General features: G+C 43.1%; 1 long non-coding RNA gene and 1 other non-coding gene across 2 annotated transcripts; both read right to left on the reverse strand.

Moving 5' to 3' along the window:
- Positions 1 to 1,593: 1,593 nt before the first annotated feature.
- LOC121924414 lies at positions 1,594 to 6,741 on the reverse strand. Its single transcript, XR_006102590.1, has 3 exons — positions 5,507 to 6,741; positions 4,322 to 4,374; positions 1,594 to 1,730 (listed from the first exon to the last, which is right to left on the reverse strand). It is a non-coding gene; the product is annotated as an uncharacterized LOC121924414 (long non-coding RNA).
- On the reverse strand, positions 5,238 to 5,422 carry LOC121924570. The gene has a single exon (XR_006102674.1).
- Positions 6,742 to 16,862: the final 10,121 nt, after the last annotated feature.

Below are 16,862 nucleotides of genomic sequence, written 5' to 3' on the forward strand. Positions count from 1 at the left end.
CAAAACAGAATACGATTTAGAAAGTTGTGAAGATACACTTTTGCTGTATTACTCTGGTGTATAAAAGCCATTTCTCAGTGGCAGATTCATTTCCATGTTTTTTTAAAAATACATATAACATACTTTTTAGTTATCAATGTCTCATATACTGAAAGACTGCCACATCTCTTTCTAAAACCACATGAATGTTTAATGTAAAGTAATGGTGATTGTTGGGGTGTTGGTCTGCATATGTCATGTAATACTGTAAGTTAGAGCCTTTATGTGATCCCCAAATACAAAGCTTAGAAGTTATGTTTCTAGGCCTCTTAACTGTGGTAAAAGCACTATGGAACTCATATCTACAACAACTGTAAGGCTTTCGGGATACCGTATTTTCCGGTGTATAAGACGACTGGGTGTATAAAACGACCCCCAACTTTTTCAGTTAAAAGTTAGAGTTTGGCATATATTTTCCGTATAAGACTACCCCTCTTCCAATGCATGTTAAGGCTAAGAGATGCCTCAGAGAGGGGCCTCTTTTTTTTTTACTCCCCTTCCAGGACTTGGCAGGGGAAAAAGAGGAGGCTCCCCTCCAGCCTGAGCCCCACACGTTCCATTTGGAGAGGCTTTGGCTCCGCTTTCCCCATTGCCTTGCACTGCTTTGCCTTTGCTTTGCTTGCATAATGGTGCAGCTGCGAGATTTGCATTCCTCTGCTGCTGCTGTGAACCCGAGGAGCACAGGAGCATGAAATAAAGGACAGGATCCAGAGGGAGAAAGAGGAGAACTGTGGATGCGTCCACACTGGAGAAATAACCCGGTTTGGCAACACATTAACTCTAGGTCTGGCTCTTTGCTATGGAATTCTGGGAGTTGGAGTTTGTTGTGGGGTCCAGAGCAGAGCTCCGCGGCCATTTTTGATCTCCCCCTACCATATGCTGTGACCAGTCTAGCTCGGACGTTTCTGCACCCGGCATATAAGACAACCCCCACATTTGAGTAGATTTTCCTGGGTTAGAAAGTAGTCTTATACACCAGAAAATACAGTATATATCCCCTGCACACCATACACCTCCATTTCCTTCTGCCCCATTCTTCTCCTTCTTATATATTAGCAGACAGAAATTGGATGTTAGCAGTTAAGTCGCTGCTCATAATCAAAAGAGAATGCTGAGAGAAAGCTAAGAGATGTTTCTCCAGACTTTTAAAATGGTTGTTAAAAAACCACAATGTTTGGTCTATGGTTTGTTTCTGGTACAGCTTGCTACCATATGAAAACCATTAATGTAACAATTCCTGGAATGCAATTCCAAGACCTTACTTTCACCAGAAGAAGCACAAAAGAATGTAGAAGCCATTTCATGTTCCTTTAGCCCCTCTAGTGGCAGAGTGAGATGCCACATCTAGCATAATCTGACAACGTAGATGCTACATTCTAAAATGGCGACTAGCACAAATAATGAATACCGTGTGAAGTCAAAGGCTTTCATGGCCGGCATCCATGGTCACATAGCCCGAAAAACCCACAAAAAACCAATGAACTTGATTTGTTTGATTGCAATAAAAACTGAGATATGTGCTTTTTGTAAAACATTCAAAAACACAAGTCATGATAATGTCTGAAAATTAGGTTTTAATTAAATTGCTAAGGTTAATCCAGAATTACATCAGGAAAAAAATATCACAAATGAAATATAATGATAGTCTTCTCAATGCAGTACCTGAAGATTGTTCTCTGATCAGCATTTACCTGGAAAGTAAGTGTTAACAGTTATTGTAATGAGCAAAAGATAACTCAGCAGTTTGAAATATAAAAATCTTGAAGTGCTTCCTCAACTTTCTTAAAAGACGCACATGTCTTTCTAAAATAACATTGGAGATATCTTTTATTGTTATTATCAATAAAAATTTCATTCATAGTGTTCAATACAAAGAGTTACCCACCACTGCTTGCATTTCTAAACTACTGATCTGGACATACAGACTGGAAGTTAGACCAGTGATTTATTCACAGTCACAATATATACCATCATCCAAGGATGGATAATTCTACTCAATTTCTGCCTTGGGTGTAACAGGGTGAGTTCTCACAGAATTAAACAGGAGGGGCAACAAAATGAGGCAAAGTCAGAGTTGAGCAACTATAGCCTCATAGTGGATTCTTGGTCCAATATGTGAACTTTTGAAATCTCACTTGCACATCAAGAGTTTTTTCTTTAGATACAGTGACTGAAAATAAAATACAATAGCAAGGGCAAGTAAGCAGTCCTTGACTAAGCTGGGAAGTAACTGCAGTGTTTACTCAAAGGTATATTAAATTTCATACTTCCTACAAACTGATAGCAGTATAGACTGTTCTCATAGCAATTTGTGATGCAGCTAGCCATAGAGACTGTTTGTTGTTGTTGTGTGCCTTCAAGTCGTTTCCAACTTATGGCAGTCCTAAGCCAAGCTTATCACAGGGTTTTCTTTGCACTGCCTTCCCCTGATGCTGAGAAAGTGTGACTTACCCATGGTCACTCAGTGGGTTTCATAGCCAAGCTGGGAATTGAACCCTGGTCTCCAGAGCCATAGTCCAACACTTAAACCACTATGCCATACTCCCTCCTCAAAGGAGATAGTACCTTGTCCAAGATCACCCAAAGAGCATCACATTGGTGAATTCTAGTTTGGATCATTCTAGTCAAAGCTTCTAACCAATGGTCCACCCCAATCATGAGTTGCATGGTTACATTTATAATTTGCAGGTACTCTTGAAACAGACACAGGCTTTGAGGAACAATGTTGGCCACCTTTACAGGGCATTCCAAGACGACACACAAGGGCTCCCTGCGCCAAGGTGGCCAGTTAGTTTAGCACCCCATTAACAAAGGTAAACAAAACTAATATGCTACCTATGAAATGATAGAGTGCACAGCTCAAACTGAACTCAGCAATAGTTCTTTAGGCACTGACTGAAGAACTACTGCTCAGTTCAACCTCATCAACCACATTATTCCCTCAAGTAGCACTAGTAACAAGGTAACCACTAAATTTCTTACATTCAGGCTTGACATAAACATCTATCAAAAAAAAAAAAGTGTTGTTTGCTCTTCACCCTCCAGTAATTCAAATAATATCCCTGTTGTGTAAATTAGCTGGCAGCCCTAAACTAAGCAAGTAAAACCATATATTGTCTATGTATATCTAATTTATTTCAAAGCTCACTGGTCTTAAGAAAGAAACTATTCTAAGGTCAAAAACACACTGCATAAGTAATCCAGTTTGAGACCATTTGAGAACTGTAGTTCTGTGAGACATTTAGCGTTCTCTGTAAGAGTTCTGGTACCACAATAAACTACAGTTCCCAGGATTCCCGAGCACTGAGTTAGGGCAGTTAAAGTGGCCTCAAACTGCATTATTTCTGCAGTATGTTTTGGAACTAAATCATATATTACAGGAACTGGGGGACGAAACAGATACGCCAGCTTAGGGGCATGGTGTTTAGACGTGCCACACCCCAAGCTAGACAAAAGCCGTGCCAGCGATTAGACACTGGGTGGCTTCTACCCAGCTTGTGGGTGTGGTTTAAATGCCACTTACCCGGGAGCCAACAAAAAGCCAGCTCTAGAGGCACAGGGACGGCTTTTTTCCACCCCAAATAGAAGTGGATTTTTTGCGCTCCTATTTGGGGCCAAAGCTGGCTAGATTAGGGCTGCACATCTGTTTGATGTGGCCCCAATCCAGCCTACATAGGGCAGCTCTAAGCCACCCCCTTTTGGCCATCTGTTTCGCACCTGAATGATTTTATTCCACTTTGAGTTTCTAAGTCGATAAGCATTGGTGATATAGGCCCAATACAGACAGGCCAAAATAAAGCTGCTTCGGGTCACTTTGGAGGTATGCTTTTTAAATGATGCATGCGTCCTAAGAGTCTGGAAGCTGCACCAAAGCTACAATAACAGTCCTAAGGACTGGAGCGCAGCTTTGGTGCAGCTTCCAGACTCTTAAGACACATGTATCATTTAAACAGCATACCTCCAAAGTGACCTGAAGCAGCTTTATTTTGGCCTGTCTGTATGGGGAAATAGTATCTTGATTTATGTGAAATAAGGAAACAGTTAGAAACATGATAATATGTTAACTGATAAATATGAAGACACAGATGAACCAATAAGTTAAGCAGCACAGCAAGTGAGCTCTGGTGCACATGGCCCAATTTGCTTCTTCCTAAGCTATAGTCCAGCAGACATACAAAACCTTTATCTCTAATGTGGCATAAGATCTAATGTAAACAATGATTTCACCTGTATGCATTCAGAACATCTTTAGAAAGATTTGAAAGACATGACAGGCACCTACCTGGTATAGTTAACAGGCATTTCGTGCTCTGTTCTCCTTTGTACCATCACCACCTACAGTAAATACAATAAATATTTGACACACTTTCCTTTTTAAGGAACTAAATTCTTCAATTTCAAGTGGTGAATGCTCAGTATATTGGTTCCACACATACTTTAGTATTTAACAGGAAGTTCTGAAAGTCTAACCAGCCAAACTGAGAATTCACAAGTACAATTCTTTGCCATTTTTGTGCATGGCTTTATCAGGTGACCCTAATAAAACAATACAAATCACCCAGAGTTTAAACAGCAATAATCAATATTGCACATTGAAGACTATGTATACCATTCTGTATTGTTACAGGTAAGGTAAAAAGAGGAAGCTCAGCTAGCACTTTTTCTCTCTATAGGATGATCCTTCAAGCACCAGATCCTATACACAACATGTTCTATGTACAGTAGGCCCTCCATACCCACTGATTTTTATCCACTGATTCTAATATCCATGGCTTGAAAATATTGAAAAAAAGTATAAATTGCAATTAGGAAACCTCGATTTTGCCATTTTATACAATGGACACCATTTTATTATCCTATTGTATTTAATAGGACTTGAGCATTTATGGATTTTAGTATCCACAAGAGGTCCTGGAACCAAACCCCAGTGGAGACCAAGGGCCCACTATAGTGGTGCAGAGAAGCTTTAAAGGCCTCACCCCTGTAAGGCTTTTGAGACCTCTTCCCCATTTTGCTGTTTTAGGAGAAGCCCAAGGGCATCCCATGCACAATCTCTGGTGCACAGAAGACTGAAAGGGAATTGGTCCCTCATCTGAAAGCAGTTCCCCTCCATTAGCCTCTAACCTATCTTTTAAAGAACTCAAATATTAGAATATCTAAAACAGTTATAATAAGGTTTTCTGTTTAAACCACAGTAGATGTGTATGCAGTATCATACATGACCATCAAGCCACTGGAGGAATGCTCACACCTGTTACTGCACAGGGCAGACCCCTGAAAAGAGTCTGCCAGTTTTCTTCTTTATCTAGGGCAAGGTCAGGCTGGCAGGTATAAGGCTGGGCTTTAGCAAACCCAGCTACCCAGCAACCATTTCCCAGCCCACAGGCCAACAACTTGCAGTGATCTCTATGTCCTTAACACACTAGCTTTTTAAAGACCATAGTACTGCAACATTCAGTTATGTTACCTGAAGAAAAAAGAGGTGCTCCCAGAAGGTAGAGTTGACATGTTCATATGCAAACAGCCTTCACGCCGGGGATTACTCCAAAATGAGATAAATCAAGTTGCATTATAAACATTGTCATACTTGATAGAATGTTTGCCTTCTAAATATAAAACAATGTACATTATGTCAAAGCATACACATTCTATTAAAAGTTACAGGAGAAAAAATGCTGTTTTTCCATTATTATAGGGAAGCGTTTCCACCACCTACTATTCTGGACTAAATTTAAATCAAGTACACTTCTGATAGAGGGGCATTTGATTTGACCTGGGACCACAGATCATAAGCGGGATCTCTGTTGACCACACACTCATTTTGGAAAACAGGATACAGCCAGAGAACCCTTAACAAGTGGCCACCCAGCCTGTGTTTAAATACCTCCAGAAAAGGAGCATGTACCCCTCCTGAGGCAGTCTGCTCCTCCGTGAAACAACTCTGTTGGGAAACTTCTAATGTTTTGCCAAAACCCACTTTTCCACAAATTCCATGTACTGCTTCTCATACTGCTTCCTAAATCAACAGAAAACACATGCCCATACTTTATATTTTGCATGGAAGCTTTTCAGATATTTGAATACTACTCTCGTCTCTTTCTAATACTGTCTTTCCCATTTAAAAAAGTACATTTTTTCAACTATTCCTTGCGAGGCTTGGATCCTATACTCCTCACCATCTCTTTCTCTTCTTGGGATACCTGCTAATGTTTAAACATCTTTCATAAGAAGTCTAGCTCCACAACTGGACAGAGCACTCCAACTGCAGCCAGACTTAACAAAGAACAGAACGAATGCTCTCTGTAGCTTAGTGGATATTATGACTCTATATCAAACACCTGCATCCTTTTTGCAAAGCCTGGCTTCTCAAGGCCCTTACATGCTTAACAACTACTCCATGCTACCCCGACTCCCAGATAACAGTGCTCCTTATTAAAGCTGAAGGGCATGGAGGGTGGCACTTCACTCAGAAACAAGATCCTTGGTTACAGAAAAGGGATCTTGTAGCATCTTTGAGACTAACTGTGCAAAAGATGTTGTAGCAGAGGCTTTCGTAGACTTGGCCTACTTCTTCAGAAGCACGGAGTTGTAACACTTCACTCTACATCTGAGGAAATAGACTCAAGTCCATGAAAGCTTATGCTACAACTTCTTTTGCACAGTTTCAAATGTGTTTTGCTGCTGTTTTTTTGTGCCTTCAAGTCATTTCTGACTTGCAGCGACCCTAAGGCAAAGCCATCATGGGTTTTTCTTGGCAAGTTTCTTCAGTGTGTGTGTGTGTCCCATTCCTATCCTCGGAGGCTGAGAAAGTGTTACTTGCCTAGGGTTTCCCAGTGGGTTTGCATGGCTGAGCTGGGATTCAAACCCTGGTCTCCAGAGTCATAGTCCAACATTCAAACCACTACACCATGCTGATCACAAGATCACAGAATGACAGCGTTGGAAGAGACCCCAAGGGCCATCCAGTCCAACCCCATTCTGCCATACTGAGCTCCCTTTCTGCCAAGGGAGTGTGGTCCATTGTGGAACAGCCCAGACTGTCAGGAAGTTCTTCCTAATGTTGAGGTGGAATCTCTTTTCCTGCAGCTTGCATCCATTTTTCTGCCTTCTAGTCTCTGGAGCAGCAGAAAACAAGCTTGCTTTCTCCTCAATATGACATCCCTTCAAATATTTAAACAGGGCTGTCATATCACCTCTTAACCTTCTTTTCTCCAGGCTAAACATCCCCAGCTCCCTAAATTGCTAAAGTCCCTTTGTATGCCAAATACTCCCGACTAGCATGGTCTCTCCTCATGCCTTTAATCCTACTCTTGCAGAGAAAGGGACATGTGGGCCCCCTAAGGCTGTGGCTTAGTGCTTTGAGAGTTGGCCTAGGACTCTGGGAGACCAGGGTTCAAATCTCCACTCAAGCATATACATGTATGTATAAAACCCCAGGAGGCCTTGGGCATAAGTCACACTCTCTCAGCCTCCTCAGGGGAAGAAGGCCATGGCAAACCCCCATTCTGAGGAAACCTTGCCAAGAAACCCCCATGATGGGTTCACCCCAGAGTCACCATGAGCCAGGAACGACTTGCAGGCAATAGCAATAGCAGCTTCATATATATACACGCCTCCCAGACCCTTCTGCAGCCTCCACGCGGCGCTCCCACTCCTCAACCGGAAGACACGTCACGACCAGCCAAGAGGAGGAAAAGGAGGAGGCCTTCTGCAGACCGGAAGTAGACGCAGGAGAAAGGGAGGGGCGTGGCCTTATTCGTAGAGTTCGCTTCCTTTCCATTACAGTGGCTGTGGCAGCTCTATAGTCCACTTTGACGTCACGACGACGTCAAATAGAGTGCTGGGATTCGTAGTTGATTGAAGGGCCTCTATCGCCCTCAGCCCGCCAGCTCTTCCGCCTCTCTGAACTACAACTCCCAAGATCCCACAGGACGTTGTTAAATCGGAAGAGAGCACTGTAACTTGATAAAGCGAGAAGTCAGGCTTGGTGTTGCCGCGCCACCTTCAGGGCTCCAGGGGAATGACAGGCGCCGTTGGGTGGCTCTGGCTCTTGGTCCTGCATTAATGAGAGAGAAGGCTGCATCCAGACTGCAGACATAATCTAATTTGACACCATGGTTCAATGCTATGGAATCCTGGGAAGTGTAGTTATCCGAGACATTTAGCCTTCTCTGTCAGAGACAGCTCTGGTGCCACAACAAAATACAATTCCCAAGATTCCCTAGCACTGGGCCATTGCAGTTAAAGCAGTCTCAAACTGGGTTATTTCTGCAGTGTGGATGCGGCTGACGTATGGAAGAAACCACCCGGTTGTGTCTGCTGTGAAAACAAATCTGGCCTGAATTCAGCCTAAAAAGTCCCACAATCTGTCTGTTTTTGGACTCTCAGCAGGGTCAGCCCTGGTTAGAACTTGGATGGGAGACCACTAACGAAAACCAGGTGCTATAGGCTATACTTCAGAGGAAGGAACTGGTAAAACTACTTCTGAGTATTCCTTGCCTAACAAAATTCCCTTTGAAATTCATGGGGTCACCGTATGGTGGAAATGGCAGATGATCGTTTCCAAAAGAATAAATGAAGCCACGGTTTTATATTACAGGAGCTGACCCCTCAATGCCACGAGGCAGGCTTAAGTGTAGAGAACAGTCGAAAAGAGGAGGAAAAAACCAAAAAACGGGGATACTATATATCACCAAGTATGAATGCTAATAAATACAGGGATGCTGGGGGGAAATTATTCACCAATGTAAATAAACAATTTTAAATAAACATGAAACCACGATGTAATTGATACTGGAGAAAAATAAATGTAAAGAAAGAGTTCAACCAAAAAACACCTTGCAAGGATGTAAGGTGCTGGGATGACACATTCTTCCAGTAGGCTATTTCATAATTTTGGAACCGCAGCTGTAAACGCCCGATGGGAAGTTGTCGTTAACCTAGTATTATGATGTTCCAGTACGTTCTTGCCATTTGTTCTAAGTGTGCGGGGCGGACTGTGTAGGGAGAGACATTCCCGCAAGTAACTCGGGCCCAAGCCATGTAGGGCTTTAAAAGTAATGGCCAACGCCTTGTATTGCACCCAGAAGCTAATTGGCAGCCAGTGAAGAGATTTTAACATTGGTGTTATATGGGCAAACCTAGATGTATTGGTGACCAATCTGGCTGCCGCATTTTGAACCAATTGAAGTTTCTGAACTTGGTACAAGGGTAGCCCCAAGTAGAACGCATTACAGAAATCTAGACGAGAGATTACCAGTGCATGTACCACTGCTACAAGGTCCTTTTGGTCGAGGTAGGGACACAGCTGGCATATCAACCGAAGTTGGTACCAAGCACTCCTGGCCATCACATCTACCTGAGATGACAACTGTAGAGATGGATCCAGGAGTACTCCCAAACTACGAACTTAATCCTTTAGGGGAAGTGTGACCCCGTCCAGGACTGGTTGGCAAATTTCCGTCCCTGGACCTGGGGAACCTATTGCTAGTACCTCCGTTTTCTCTGGATTCAACTTGAGTTTGTTTTCCCTCATCCAGCCAAGACAGTCATCCAGAGGAGAGATGCCATCCTTGGTCACTGCAGCAGTCGGAGACATAGAGAAATAGATTTGGGTGTCACCAGCGTACTGATAATACTGTGCCCCATGTCTCCAGATGATTTCTCCCAGTGGCTTCATGTAAATATTAAACAGCATTGGGGACAGAATGGTGTCCTGAGGGACGCCAGATGTCAGCTCCCTTTTGGAAGAGCAGCTGTCCCCCAGCATCACTATCTGGAATCTACCCGAGAGGTAGGAGTGGAGCCACTAGAGCGCAGTGCCCCCAATACCTAACTCTCTCAGGCGTTCCAGAAGGATACCGTGGTCGATGGTATCAAAGGCCTCTGAGATGTCCAAGATCACCAGCAGGTCACACTTCCCCCATCGATGCCTAGACAGAGATCATCGACTAAGGTGACCATGGCAGTCTCAACTCCATATCCCTGAAACTGGTTTGAAAAGGGTTTAGATAATCGGCTTCATCCAAGACAGCTTGGAGCTGGAAGGCAACTGCCCTCTCGATCACTTTGCCCAAGAATGGTAAAAGGGAGACTGGTCTGTAGTAGTTTCTCACCAGGGAATCCAGGGAGGGTTTTTGCCTGCTTTAATTTTGATGGAAATCTTCCCTCCCTGAGAGATATATTAATTATGGACTGTAATCGTATTTTTTGTTGCATCCCCTCCCTGGGTGGTCATCCATGATGGGCAAGGATCGAGGGGGCATGTCGTAAGCCTCCTGTTGTGTTACTTTCCGTAAGCATAGAGAATGCCTCAAAATATTCCTGACTATATTAAATGAATATTTTGAGTTGAGACATTCTTGCTACTTAAGAATGGCATTCCTGAGTCAAATGACAAAGTACAGAATCACCCAAAAGCCACCAAACAGTGATACCTTTATTGGGCTAACCCAAATGCACAAAACACACATCACAAGTTTCTGAAGCTTTCCACTGGCTCCTTCATCAGGCAAAGATGGTAAGAACCATACAAGAGAAAGAAAAGGGAAAAAAATGATGCTGTTAGTCATAGTCAATATGTTTGTCTAGAGACTCTGGTGCGGTACATATCGCCAACTAGCAGCGTACCGGTACCAATTCTAGGGTTAGGGACCACGTGGAACCATGTGGTCCCTAACCATAGTACGTGTGGGTGGTTTAACAATGTTATGTAATGAGTGTGGCAGTGGCGCACTTGTTACGCTGCCCCTGTGACTCAAAAAGAACCCATTTTTCCTGGGTTCTTTTTCTTCCATAGGGAAGCTGCAAGATTTGGCAGCTATGGCTGCCCTCCGGAGGAAATTAGGCCAAATAAAGTTTGGCTGGCCAAATAAAGGTATCACTGTTTTGGGGATTTTGGATGTTATTATACTTTGGTATATGGCCAACATTGCTACCCCTAGATATATATTAAATGACACAAGTCATTTGAGCACTGAAATACAGTGCGCCTGCATTTTACACGGGCGCGCCATATTCTGACAGACACCCCACATGAACCCGTCATGTGCTCTTGAGGAAGTAATGTGGTGTGTGTGAATGGCGCATGTGTGGCACTGCACTACTGTGCACCACAGGCACAAACCCCATTAATTCCTATGGGCCTCCAGCATACGCTGATTTCCCCTTACGCGGAGAGATCTGGAACAGATCCTTGCATAAGGGGAGGGCCCACTGTACTTCTGTGGAGACCATGGTTCAAATCCCAGCTCAGCCACAGAACCCACTGGGTTACACTGGGCAAGCCACACTCTCTCAGCCTCAGGGGAAAGCAATGGCAAATCTCCTCTGAACAAATCTTGCCAAGAAAGCCCTGTGACTGGATTGCTTCAGGGCTGCCATGAATTGGAAATGACCTGAGGATGACACACAACGCAACACAACACAACACAACACAACACACACACACACATTAAATGGATAAATGCAAGCGAACAAAGCCAGGAGATTATCTCCCCAAAAATAAATAGCTATAACAATAGCAAGTACATTTCTATATCGCTAATCAGTGAACTACATCCAAGAGTATTAAAAAAACTGGCAAATGTAATATCGGAGCCATTGGCAATAATCTTTGAAAACTCCTGGAAAACAGGAGAGATCCCAGCAGACTGGCGGAGGGCAAACGTTGTCCCCATCTTCAAAAAGGGGAAAAAAGAGGATCCCAACAATTATCGTCTAGTTAGTCTGACATCAGTACTAGGAAAGATTCTGGAGCAGATCATTAAACAGAGAGTCTGTGAACATCTAGAAGGCAATGCCATCATCACAAAAAGTCAACATGGGTTTCAGAGAAACAAGTCATGCCAGACAAACCTGATCTCTTTCTTTGATAAAATTACCAGCTTGGTAGATGAAGGGAATGCTGTGGATATAGTATATCTTGATTTCAGTAAGGCCTTTGACAAGGTTTCCCATGATATTCTTGCAAACAAGGTTGTAAAATGTGGTCTAGACAAAGTAACTGTTAAATGGATCTGTAATTGGTTGACCAGCCAAACCCAAAGAGTCCTCAACAATGGCTCCTTTTCATCCTGGAGAGAAGTGACCAGTGGGGTCCCACAAGGCTATGTCCTGGGCCCAGTGTTATTCAACATCTTTATCAATGACCTGGATGACAGAAATGGGAGCACACTTATCAAATTTGCAGATGACACCAAATTAGGAGGAATAGTTAATACTGTACTCCAGAGGACAGGACCAACATTCAAAATGATCTGAATAGACTAGAAAGCTGGGCCAAAGCTAACAAAATGAAATTCAACACAGAGAAATGTAAGGTACTGCACGTAGGGCAGAAAAATGAAATGCACAGATATAGGATGGGAGACACATTGCTGAATGAAAGTACATGTGAAAGAGATCTAGGAGTCCAAGTAGACCATAAGTTGAACATGAGTCAACAGTGTGATGCGGCAGCTAAAAAGGCCAATGCAATTCTAGGCTGCATCAATAAAAGTATAGTGTCTAGATCAAGAGAAGTAATAGTGCCACTATATTCTGCTCTGGTCAGGCCCCACCTGGAATATTGTGTCCAGTTCTGGGCACCACAATTCAAAAAGGATATTGAGAAACTGGAGCGTGTCCAGAGGAGGGCAACTAAAATGGTGAAAGGTCTGGAAACCTTGCCCTATGAGGAGCGACTCAGGAAGCTGGGGATGTTTAGCCTGGAGAAGAGAAGGTTAAGAGGTGATATGATAGCTTTGTTTCAATATTTGAAAGGATGTCACATTGAGGAGGGAGCAAGCTTGTTTTCTGCTGCTCCAGAGAACAGGACCCGGAACAATGGATGCAAGCTACAGGAAAAGAGATTCCACCTCAACATTAGGAAGAACTTCCTGACAGTAAGGGCTGTTTGACAGTGGAACAAACTCCCCCGGAGTGTAGTGGAGTCTCCTTCCTTGGAGGTCTTTAAGCAGAGGCTAGATGGCCATCTGTTGGGGATGCTTTGATTTGGATTTCCTGCATGGCAGGGGGTTGGACTGGATGGCCCTTGTGGTCTCTTCCAACTCTATGATTCTATGATTCTATAACTAGCACTCCCTAAGTCCCATTGGATCCCCCACATATGACTTGGCCAAGTTTCTGGCCTCACAATTATAAACCCATATAGGGCAAACCCCCCACTACATCAAGGACTCAGTTCACTTCATATGAAAAATCAACAGCCTTGAACGCAAACCCAGAAACATACTAATCAGCTTTGAAGTGGTCTCCTTGTTCACCAAAGTCCCCATAATGGACACTATGGCACTCATCTGACAAATTTTTCCTGAAGACATCACAGCCCTGTTCAAACATTGCCTCACCACCAGCTACTTCAAGTGGAACAATGGATTCTATGAGCAGAGAGATGGGATGGTCATAGGAAACCCTCTGTGATAGAAAACCTTTATATGGAACACTTTGAAAAGCAAGCCCTGGAAACCACCAAAAAAGCCCACAATATGGTTTCAATACGTGAATGACACTTTCACCATTTGGAGCCATGGAGAAGAAGATCTGGCTGTGTTTCTGAACCATCTGACCAACATCCACCCTAACATCCAATTCACAATGGAAAAAGAAAAGGGAGGAACACTGCCATTCTTGGATGTCCTGGTCATCCGCAAACCAAACCAATATTTGGGTCACACGGTATACAGAAAACCTACACACATGGACAGATACACAACCTCCAAATGATTTACAAACCGACCAAGAAAATCCAGCAAATGCTACGCTCAGTGAAGGACAAGAGAGCCACAGGAGTTTACCGCATACCATGCAGCTGTGGATACGTCTACCTAGGAACCACCAAATGCAGTGTTCAAACCTGAACCAAGGAACATGTGAGACACTACAGACTGAGTCAGCCAGAAAAATCAGCAGTAGCAGAACCATCCTGGGTATAAAATACTGTTTGAAAACACAAAAAGTCTGGACCATGCCAACAACTATCAGATCAGAATGCACAAAGAATCCATTGAAATCCACAAACACTGGGATAACATCAACAGGAAAGATGAAACCCTTAAAGTAAACTACAGCGCGGGACAGACAGTCCCAAAGTGCTGTGCCACTGCTGATTCTAGGGTTTGGGACTAAGCACCTACCACACGGTCCCTAACCCTAGCATGGCACGGCAGCAGACTACAAAGTACACAGGCACTACCATTTTGACATAAGTGATGTACAGCATATACATTTGTGATGTCTGCCCGGCGGCTCAAAAAACCCCCGTTTTTTCTGGGTTCTTTTTACTCCGGAGGGATGTCGCACGAATTTGGCAGCTGCAACATCCCTCTGGAGGGAAATAAGCCACCGGCAGGCCATCCTTTTGGAGCGGTCTGTCCTGGGCCAATGTTTGGCTATCAGTCCTGAAAAACACCAAAATCAAGACCCAGAAAATGCAAATGAAAACCACCCACAATCAGTGGTTTTCCCAGCAAACACTGGATCTCTAATTAAACAGAAACAAATCCTCTTTGATACTTTCCCACCCTGAGACACCCCACTCTCTTCCATGCCAGCATTCTCTGAAGATGCCAGCCACAAATGCTGGTGAAATGTCAGAAACAAACTCTTCTAGAACATGGTCACATAACCCAAAACCCCCACAAACAACTCCCTAAGCGGTTTACAACGTGTTAGCCAATTGCCCCCAACAAGCTTGGTAACCATTTTAGTGACCTACGAAAGGATGGCTGGCTGAATGGACCCTGGAGCCCTGTGGTTACAATATTGGGATTTAATCACTGTGCCAACAAAGGGATATGTAGCAAGATATGTGGCAAACGTTATTTTTTTGTGTGTGCCGTTGAGGATGATACCATCACAGCCCACCGGTCTTGCATTAATTCAAGATCAGCAACATAATTCCTGGTTAGTACTTGGTTGTTGTGTGCCTTCAAGGTAATTCCAACTTATGGCAACCCTAAGGCCATGCAGTCATGGGGTTTCCTTGGCAAGACTTGTTCAGAGGAGGTTTGCTATTGCCTTCCCCTGAGGCTGAGAGCATGTGACTTCCTCAAGGTCACCCAGTGGATTTCATGGTCAAGCTGGGAATTGCACTCTGGTCTCCAGAGTCATAGTCCATCATTGAAATCACTATCCCGAGGATAAAACCTGAGACCTAAGAATGGCCTCTGGTGAGTTCATTAAAGTACCAACCACAGTTGCTCACAGCTTGTCATGCCAGCAAACAAATTTCATGTTTGGAAATTAAGATAGAAATCTTAGCTAAAGAGACCATTCCTGATCAAGGTGAAATAAGGGATGTATTCCTTCTCACTTACTTAGGGAGATGTGATAAGGAACATTTAATTTGTCCTATTTACTTCTAGCCAGAAGGTGGATGCAGAGCAGAGTGGAGGGTGAACCCTGAGGTCACAATAACTGAAGGGGTCTCCTCACTGGCAAAGTATAGCGTCCTCAAACCAACTTGCTATTCAAGCTATTTAGACGTTGTACAATGTAAAATGCTCCGAGACTAAAAACTAGAACAAAAAGAAGCTTTAAAACACCACCTCAATGTGGAAAATGCACATCATCACACGTGCATATAACCAGAATGGCACAGGTGTAGGAATGTGGAAAAGCAAAAATGCAAAAGTACGACAAACACAGCAGGTTGCCAAATGCATCTGATGAAGTAGACTTATCTACAAAACTTCATGCTGCCAATTTCTTTTTTTCAGTAAGTCTCAAAGGTGCTACAAGGTCCCTCTACATACACAAACATGTTTGTTCTTTTGAAATTACAGAGTTTTGCTCTACCTAGTCCTCTAATTTTTGGTAAAGAAAATGTGCATATATTTTTGGTGGCATATCAGATTAACTGACTGGCCTGTAGTTTCTGGGGTTTGTTTGATCTCTTTTTTTGAACAAAGAAATTATAATGCTGAGTTCTCAACTAGTAGGAGTACAGCCCATATTATTTATCGGAGTGAACAGGCCTGCCAATGGTAAAAAAACACTATCAAATTGGTAAATCTGATAGTAACGACAATCCATTGGAGAATACACACACACTCCCCTCTTTAGCAAGCATGCTTCTTCAATGTCCCTGACAGCTGGATGCAGAGGAACAGGTTAGTAATCAAGTCATGTACAATGTCGGAAACAGTAATCATGCACTTTGTACTTGAAGAGTGGGGGTTTTCACTTTATGCAGCTTGAACATATCCTGGTTTTCTGGATATAAATTCCACTCAGGTACATGGTAAGTAACGTGAAGAAGACTGTGGAATCAGATAGACACAGATCTGTGTAGTAGGATCGACCCATTCCTCTGCTGACTAGCCACTCCTCCTATTTTGAATGTATAGTGTCACAACATAGAATTTGTGTCAGGTTTGTCACCAATGCCTCTGAAATCAATGGAGCTTAGTCAACAGAGACTGTGTAAATAACATCTGCTTGATGACTGACTTCTTCTGATGTGTGTATCCTGCACATTTTTAGAGGTTCCAGAATGCAGTAAAACAAATCTGTTTCAGCTGCTTTGCCTTGCATTTTTATTCTTTTCCCCAGACCTACAGAAATATTGGCTAAAGGCCCAGTCTTAACAGATACAACAAGCTTATTTCTCAAGGAGCTGGCAAGATTTATTAGCATGATCTCTGCAAATATGCTATCGTGTCAGTTGCAGCAGCAGCAGCAGCATAATCCAGGGCACTTGTGGTTGGGGAAAAGGCTTTACCTGCAATCTGGAGGGCCCAGGAAGGACACCTGACTGTGCCTGCATTCAAATAATAATAATAATAATAATAATAATAATAATAATAATAATAATAATAATA

This window comes from Sceloporus undulatus, chromosome 2, assembly GCF_019175285.1.
Source record: "Sceloporus undulatus isolate JIND9_A2432 ecotype Alabama chromosome 2, SceUnd_v1.1, whole genome shotgun sequence".
In the NCBI taxonomy this organism is placed as follows: Eukaryota; Metazoa; Chordata; class Lepidosauria; order Squamata; family Phrynosomatidae; genus Sceloporus; species Sceloporus undulatus.